This window comes from Gossypium arboreum, chromosome 6 (genome assembly GCF_025698485.1).
Source record: "Gossypium arboreum isolate Shixiya-1 chromosome 6, ASM2569848v2, whole genome shotgun sequence".
Classification (NCBI taxonomy): Eukaryota; Viridiplantae; Streptophyta; class Magnoliopsida; order Malvales; family Malvaceae; genus Gossypium; species Gossypium arboreum.
The window spans coordinates 17,661,437-17,670,764 of NC_069075.1; the positions used below are offsets into that span (position 1 = coordinate 17,661,437).

At 36.4% G+C, this 9,328-nt stretch overlaps 1 non-coding gene across 1 annotated transcript; it reads right to left on the reverse strand.

Moving 5' to 3' along the window:
* Positions 1 to 8,733: 8,733 nt before the first annotated feature.
* Positions 8,734 to 8,840, reverse strand: LOC128295006 (small nucleolar RNA R71). Its single transcript, XR_008285313.1, has one exon. It is a non-coding gene; the product is annotated as a small nucleolar RNA R71 (small nucleolar RNA).
* Positions 8,841 to 9,328: the final 488 nt, after the last annotated feature.

The window sequence follows — 9,328 nt, forward strand, 5'->3', positions numbered from 1 at the left end:
CTCCATGAGATTCATGTATATTTTTAGTTGTTAGCTTGAGTTCTACCTAGCCCATGGTTTAAATCTTTGCTATGTGAGGGAGATGATACTCGGCCATGGGTGTTGTCTTCTTGGTTGATGTTTGATGTTGTGTTGATGAGGTATGAAGATGATAGAGTTTGAGTGCTCAACAAAAAGGATTGGATGTGAGTGTGTGTGAGAATTTGAAAAAAAGTAGGTCTTAGCAACTTCATGAAGCATTCGGCCATGGTATGAAGTAGAAGAGAAATATAGTTGTTGTTCATGTTAGATGAAGTAGAGAAGTTGTGTGCTAAGGCCGAATGTGACTTTGAATATTATTGAGTAATGTATGTGTTTTGAATTGATGGAATGGAGAGGATGCTTTAATTTTGTTATGATCAATTATATGTTAAATTAAGGGTTGCTAAGTTAGCTATTAAGGTGAAGTGCAAATGTTAGTATTTGATTTCTAGTGTATATATGTGTTTTAGCCGAGCTTTGAACTTGAAACAAAATGGTAATTAGTCAATACAAGTGACCATATTTGTAGAATGTATTAAGTATACAATCGGCCTCACCATAGACATGCATATTCGGCCACATGAATGAATACATAGATTGATGTTGCACGTTCGGCTATAGGTAAGCATATTGATGGCTTTATCTTGACTTAGAAAATCGGCTAAAGGGGAATATTGGCTAATATGTTGAATTTGATTCATAATTTCATACATATATGACTCTAATGCCTAATATACATGGGCTAAGTACCTTGAATTTCTCCTTGATGTTCAAAATGATTAAATCAATTTATTTGTTAAATTAAGCTCAAGAGCAAAGGGGAACTAAATCTGACAAAGGAAAGGAAAAGGTGATCGAATAGACGTTGAAATCGTTCGACAACATCCTTGGTAAGTTTTCGAGTAATGGAACTTAGATTATGATTCGATTAGGTCATGACATATAGGTATGACAAATAAACGATGATATAATGGTTCTACTTGAATTATATATTGAGGTGATTAGTTTATACCTATGACGGGTAGCCGAATGTGTATAGAGATCATGTTATAAAGCCAATCAAGATCGTGCTCTTTGTATGTGGCTATTGAGCCGAAATTAGTAAGTGTGATAAGTGTCTTGTGTTTGAGCTTTGGTAATGAAAATGAAATATGGATGTGTCATGATTTATTGATATATGTGCATGGTTATTCGAATGATATCTGGGCTAAGTCCTGAAGGCTTTTATGCTAATGACTATATCCGGACTAAGATTCGAAGGCATTTGTGCGAGTTGCTATATCCGGGCTAAAACCTGAAGGCATTTGTGCTAGCGACTATATCCGGGCTAAGTCCCGAAGGCATTTATGCTAGTGACCATATCCGGGCTAAGACCAAGGCCTTGTGCGAGTGGTTATATCCGCTAAACTCAAGATACTTGGGTTTGGGAATGAGCGATCTTGCTGTAATAATTTCAATTAATACGCTCGTAAAATCCCAATGATGAGGTATGTTTCAGATGTGCATTGAAATAATTGATTCCTTCTAAATAGTATTCGCTCAATCGATTAACAAGCTTCCGCTTTTAGTCAAGTTGATTCCTTATGTATGAATATAAGGGTTGGAAATGTGAAGTAGGTATGATTGTGAGAATATGTATATGAAATTATTCCTTTAGTCGTATGAATGCTATACTTCAGCTTGTGCATGATTTCAAGACTCAAAACTTACTAAGCATTAAATGCTTATTCCGTTTCTTTGATTCTTTGTTTTATAGATTTTGGTTCGTCACCATCGGACTTGGAAGTGTCAAAGTCGAACTCATCCACACTATCAAAGCCCTTTTGGTACTCATTTAGATGAACTCTGAAAATGGCATGTATAGGACTACCCTTTTGTTGTTAGTCAAGTACTTTGGTATTGTATATATTTGGATAGCCATGCGAAAATGGCTTATATATTTTGAGCATAGCGTTATAATTATTTTGTATATATATGGTTATTGAGAGGTGTGGAAAGGCTTGGCAATGATTAGCCATTGGAATGGTTAATCACGATCATATTTTTGTGCTATGTATGTTAAAGGGCTAGTTAAATCATGGAAATTATGAAATAGGTAAAGTCTACCTTAAAAACAGATACCAAAAGCAGCAGTGATGTGAATATGAAAAATCACTAAAAATAGTAGGAATAGAATTAAATAAGGAATAAATTATGTAATCGAACCTTGATGAACCTATTTTCATATTAAAGTAACGAAACGATCATATGAGCCGTAGTTTATGAGATGTTTAAGTTTTCATGAAACAGGGCCAGAGCGATTTCTGGATCCCCTGTTCTGACTTTGGAAATTCACTATAAATTAATCAGAGATAATTAGAAGTCATTCCCTATATGTACAGATTCCTTTTTGAGTCTAGTTTCTTTAGAAACAAACGACATAAGTATTGAAGCCCTGTACAGGAAGATATCTAAGTCGTAATGCATGAAGGTCAGAATAGTCGAACCCTGTAACAGGGGAGACTTTAACTAATAAACTGTACTAATTGGCCCTACCAAAAATTCTAGAAAACAATTTGTAGATGGACATATGAGTCTAGTTTCAGGAAAAATTTACGGAACTTGTTTTCGAGTTTTGGAACTCGAGATATGATTTTTAAGGTGACAGTGACGCAGTTAGCCAGTTTGTCTGGAAATTTTAAATGAACTGTGTTTTACAATGAAATAAGTCTGTTAACACCTCGTGTTCGACTCCGGCAACGGTCTCGGGCTCGGGGTGTTACAGTAGGCATTTAAGGATGTGTTGGATGAAACCATGCTTATTGATTTTAAATTGAAAATGAGTTTGTTTACTTGTTCTAACAATCGAGAGGGTGATGGTTGGAATGATGGAAATGTGCAAGTGTACAAAATCACAACAAGTAATAAAGTGACAAGTAAATGTCAAGTTATCGTACCTATAGGGACTGTGCAAAGAAATATTTGTGAAATAAAGAATTTAACTAGTTGGTGGTGAAAATTTGATGATTTGAAAAGGGGTTTAATTAAGATTAAAAATTAAACTAAGTAAAATAAAATAAAAATAACAATTTCCAATGCACGATTTCAAAACAAGTTTTAATCAATATGACACAAATGTGCTAGATCAATTGCATTCTTTAACTTAAAATTATCATAACCATGTTCGTGTTTGTTATGAATTTAATTCTCGAAAACTCAGCAATTTGCTAACTTATGAACATACTCACTTACCAAAATCCATTTATCTCTTTGATATTCTTTAGATTTCTTTAGATTTCTTTGATGCTGACTGATGTGATTTGCCTGCAAATCTCTTTCTAAAGTCTCTAGCCTCAGAATTCGCTTTTCTTTTGTCTTTGCTAAGCTCTTCGACTTTGCAAGCTCTATCAACTAGAACGACAAACTCTTTCAGCTCAAAAATCCCAACTAACAATTTGATTTCTTCATTTAATCCATCTTCGAACCTTTTACACATTATAGCCTTAGAAGAAACACATCCACAAGCATATTTACTGAGTTGTACAAACTCTATTTCATATTTTGTTATCGACATACGACCCTGTTTCAGTTCAGGAAATTCATTTCGTTTCTGATCAATGAACCATTAGCTGATGTATTTCTTTCTAAATTCAACTTGAAAGAATTCCCAAGTAACTCTTTCTCGCGGAACTACGGATATCAAGGTATTCCACCACTAATATGCAGTGTCTCTCAACAGTCATACAACACATTTTAAACATTCTGCAGGTGTGCAAGAAAGTTCATCAAATACCCGAATCGTGTTCTCAAGCCAAAATTCAGCTCTCTCAGGATCATCGCTAACAGTAGCTTTGAATTCCTCAGGCCCATATTTTCGTGTCTTAACAACAGGTGGATTATTCAATCGCAAAGGATCCATACCTTGAGGAACTACAGGGATTAGTTTGGGAATAGGTGGGGGTGGAAGTTGTTGAGTAGCTGGGTTCATACGAATATATTGAGTGAACCACTCATTCATCATTTGGAAGAAGGCTTCTTTAGCCTCACCTCCGTAACTACTCGACACGGGTCTAGATTCAGAAGGCGTTGTCCCTTGAGCAGGAGCTGGCGTATTACTCTCAACATCATCTACTACAGCTTGTTCGGGATCCATTACTATACAAAAACATAGTTTATAATGTCAGGATTCATCACACTATCACAGGTTATATATATGTCATATATAGCTAGACTCACACACACGCTACGTTAGTCCTAAAATCAACTAAACCGTAGCTCTAATACCAATAAATGTAACACCCCTCACCCGTATTTAATGCCAGAATAGGGTTACGGAGCATTACCAGACTTACAAAATAATTAAACATCCATTTAGCATACATTTTCTCAATTTAAGAATTCATCATTTAATCTCAATCAATTTGTCCCTTATAAGAGCCTATGAGGCCCTAAACATGCTTTGGGAGTGATTCAGGACTAAACCGGCAACTCAAGAAACTTTCAAAAAACTTTGAAACTTTTTTCTCAACATAGGGGATACACGCCCATGTGGCCAGGTCGTGTGTCTCACATGGCCACCAGACACGCCCGTGTCACAGGCTATGTGGACATTCGAAATGGGAGCACATGGCCATGTCCCAGCCCATGTCTGACCCCGTGTAACTCTCTGACTAGAGTCACACGGCCAACACACACGTACATGTGCCCTAAAAATAGCCATACACGCCCGTATGCCTAGCCGTGTGTAACAACCTATTTTTAGTCAAATCAAAACAGTGGTTTCAGGGCCACAAATCTGAGGTTGAAATCTTTATTTTATTGTTATTTTAATGTTTACAGCATGATAGCATGTATGTGTGCAAATTTCGTGAAGAAATTTTATCATTTAAATGGTCAATTTGAGAAAAAAGACTAAATCGCGTAAAGTGCAAAAGTAGTGTTCTATTAGCTAAAGGTGTTTAATAAAGTTGAAGTCCTTATGTGGTAAATATACCAATGTTTGTTTAAATGGACATTTATGTTCGTTATAAATGAATTTATAAAGGTTAAAACTTAATGTTAAATTAATAATTAAGTTAATATATTTAATAAAACAAAAAGAAATTAAGTGTCATCTTCTTTAATAGGAGAAACCACCAAAATTAGGGATTGAAAACACCATTTCAAAGCTTGAAAATTTCGGCTATGGTATATTAAGCATGTAAGTCCATTTTTAGTTCCGTTTTTAATGATTTCTATGTTTTTGTGATCGTTGCAACTAGTACTAGCTAGCCCAGTGACTAATTTACAAAAATGTTAAAGATTTTGGAAGTTTCCATTGATGAATATGTATGATTTTTTATGTTTAATGATAGATTATATTGATGTTAGTTAAACAAGTTTTGTTAAGTGATTTTTGGTAAAAATGCAAATTAGGGGCTAAATTGTGAAATGTGAAAAATGTGTGGTTAAAGTGTGAATAAATTGAAAATATGGGCTGCTAGTAACATGTATTAAATTTGAATAAGCATGGGTTTGTACTAAATTGCATGGATTTACAATTTTATGTGATAAGGACTAAATTGTAAAAATGTGAAAGTTTAGAGGAAAATGTGTAAAATAGCCATAAAGTGTATTTTGGACTAAATTGAATGAATAGTTGATTAAATAAGCTGATTTTGATTACTTATAGATCAAGAAAAGAGGAATTCAAACTTAGATCGGAGAAAAAGCAAAGTAATTGAATAGTCGGTTCGTTTCGTCATTTCTGTACATGAGGTAAGTTTGTATAATTGAACTTAAATGTGTATCTATTTATTTGATGGATGAAATTGAGATAGTATTTATTCTAATAGATAAATGTGGAGATATTAAATTTAATGTACGATTTAAGTAAACGAGATGCTAAATAAGACCATAGCTAGGCTATGGAAAATTGGATAATAAGTCCATAATCGGGTTATGGCATGTGAATGTAAGACCACGGCAGGGCCTTGGCAATTATGTGTAAGACCATAGTTGGACTATGGCATCGAAAAAATCAAAGTGTAACATCCCGAATTAGGGCCTATTCGAAGTAGTGGTTTTGGGGCCACTAATCCGCTTAAAATAATTATTTTATGATCATCATGAGGTCTAGGATATGAAAATAAGCATGTGTTAAAGTTTCATGACGAAATTCTATGCTTAATTATAAACATATCTCCGTCGAACAAATGAAAATGGTAAGGGTTAATTTCAATTTTTGAATATTATTTATGTTTTTTTTCATTTGTGCAATTTTAATTAATTTTTATTTTACAAATTTTTATAACAGCCTGTAGATCGGATGTTACAATGTTATATTCGTAATATGTTTGGTCCTCCATCACCGTTGATAGAAAATTATTTGAGGGAAACGAATTTTTGGCACGTGGCCAATATAGGCCGGGGGTGCAAGTTGGACCCGAAACTCATCAATGCATTCATAGAGAGGTGGAGACCCGAGACACATACATTCCATCTTTCATGCGGAGAGTGTACCATCACTTTGGAGGACGTGCAGTTACAATCAGGATTGCCAGTGGATGGGTCCTACTCACCAGGTCCGTTCAATCTACTGATTAGGGAGCCATATGGTATAATCTTTTGGCTGCGATTCCGAATAATATTTACGAAGGTCAGATTGAGATGAGTTGGTTACGAGACACATTCCCGGAGCCGGGGAATGATTCCACTGAAGTAGAAAGAATATGATATACTCGGGCATACATCCTTGAGATCATTGGAGGTTATCAGATGTTGGACTTGTCACGAAAATTCGTACATCTGATGTGGCTGCTGAAACACGTTGATTTTAAAGTAGCTAGCGAACTTAGTTAAGGGTCTGCCATGTTGGCAACATTGTACCGGGAGACGTGTAAGGCGACGAAACCAAATAAAGCCAAAATCCGAGGTTGTCTATCACTACTACAATCATGGGCTCGATTTCGCTTTCCATTTTTACGTCATTGAGTGAACTATGCATATACATTCTCACTCATAACAAGGTAAAATTTATATTAGATTTTACAATTATTACATAGATTTAAAAGATAATTTATGCTAAAAATTTATTTAATTAGGTAGAACCATTCGACGAGTTATGTTGGAATACCTACCGCTCTTGAAGATATACGAATTCTATTAGACCAACAGTCGGAAGCGCAAGTAAGTATTAAATAATAAATATATACATAAAATATTTTTTTCATATTTAGTGTTTAGTATTATGTATATAATTAATATTTTTATCACGTTCATATAGTTTCAATGGACACCATACGAGGATCTAGCAATTCGAGTAGTAATTCCGAATGAATTCTTTCAAAATCCAAACATTTGGCATGTTAAGGTCCCATTGGTCAACTATGCTACTATCGAGATGCACTAGACAGATAGTGTTGCAGTAATTTAGATTCTAACAACCGATTCTCGTGACACTTGAGGTGCTCGATGATGGGCACAAAATTGACTTATGACAATCAAATACGCATTGGTCGGTATTCTTCTCAGAATATATCAAAATTTGAGATCATATACCTACTCGCGAACCGATCATTATTCTAGAGTTATCGTGCGCGCCGAATTATTATGCCATGGTTTAGGATCCTTGGCAAGCCATATTTTCTCTCAAAAGAGCAAAGGAGTCGGAAAATCCGTGTCGGAAGGGAACGACAGGGCCCTTTAAATCCAAGGAGAAAGGATAATGGTACACGCCCATGAACAGCGCCCACACAATCACCAGGCCAATGCAGCAAGCAATGACACCCACACCACAGCCCTTTCAGATTATGCCAGGTGCGTATCCTAACCCTTATATATTTCCTTTTGCTAGTCCTATGCCAGGTTGGAATGCATGGCCCAATGCATCTCCTTTCCTGATGACTTCGACTCAACCGATGATATATAGGCCATTATCACAGGAAAGATCGCACGAGGCACCATTGGAGAGCTCATCTTATTTCCAATCCCCGTCGCCTTATGGGATTCAATTACCTCTACCGAAGGTGATGCAAACACCTCTGCATTCTTTATTCTATCAAGGTAGGTTATCCTCCCAACACCCACAACCAGGACAACCACAATCCCCACCAGAGCAACCACAACACCCATCAAAAGCTGAACCAAGAAGGAATCCAGTACGTAATTGTTGACCACCCCCATGTGGCACTGATTCTGACCAACATATACATTGATTTTTGATAAACCGTAATTTATACATATTTTTATCCCATGCTTATCACATTTATGGATGATTTCTCCTTAGACTTGGTGAATTCGATGCTTCTAATTCTTTAATTTCATGTACTTAGGTAAGCATAGGAGATTAAAAAGAGCGAGAAATGACAGAGAAAATGGACCCACATAGGAAATCAACATGGCCTGGACTTCCTCACACGGGCGTGTCACACGGCCGTGTCCATTTGGCAAGATCAAAGCACGACTTGCATAGGTAGACTACACGCCCGTGCCTATTCAACAACCTTGATCACGGGCTGGAGTAATCGCACAGGGGTGTGTCACATGGGCATTTCCCTGCCGAGCCTAAGTATAGTCCTATTCAGAAAAGGCCAATTTTTAGTCTGATGATGTCATTCGCCTTCAGTTGTTTCCCTTTTCGTTGAGGAATAAGGCTAAACAATGGTTGAACTCGTTACCACAAGGGTCAATCACTACTTGGGAACAAATGACCGAAAATTTTTATTAAAATATTTTTCGCCGGCTAAAACAGCCAAATTACGTAATGATATCTGTTCTTTTGTGCAGATGTATTTAGAAACACTCTACGATGCATGGGAGAGATACAAGGACCTTTTGAGAAGGTGCCCTCACCATGGGTTACCACTCTGGCTACAGGTTCAAACGTTTCATAATGGCCTAAATCCTTCGACTCGATAGATGATTAACGCAGCCGTTGGTGGAACTATCAACAATAAGACACCTGAAGATGCTTATAAATTTATATAAGAGATGTCACTGAATAATTATCAGTGGCAAGTCATGAGGACAAAGCCAATGAAAACAGTTGGCGTTTTTAACATCGATTCGGTCACCATGCTCTCTAATCAGGTAGAACTTTTGAATAGAAAAATTGACAGTTTTCTTGGTTCTTCACAGGTTCACCCAGTAATGAAGTGAGAAGCAAGTGGAGGTGGATCAAGCAATTCAGAAAACCCACCCTATGGCCACAACATGGAGAACGAGCAATTAAACTACATGGGTAAAAATCCTTGATCTCAAAATAATCCTTATAGTAATACTTTCAATGCAGATTGGAGGAACCACCCAAACTTTTTATGGGAGGCCAAGGGAATCAGCGATCACCACC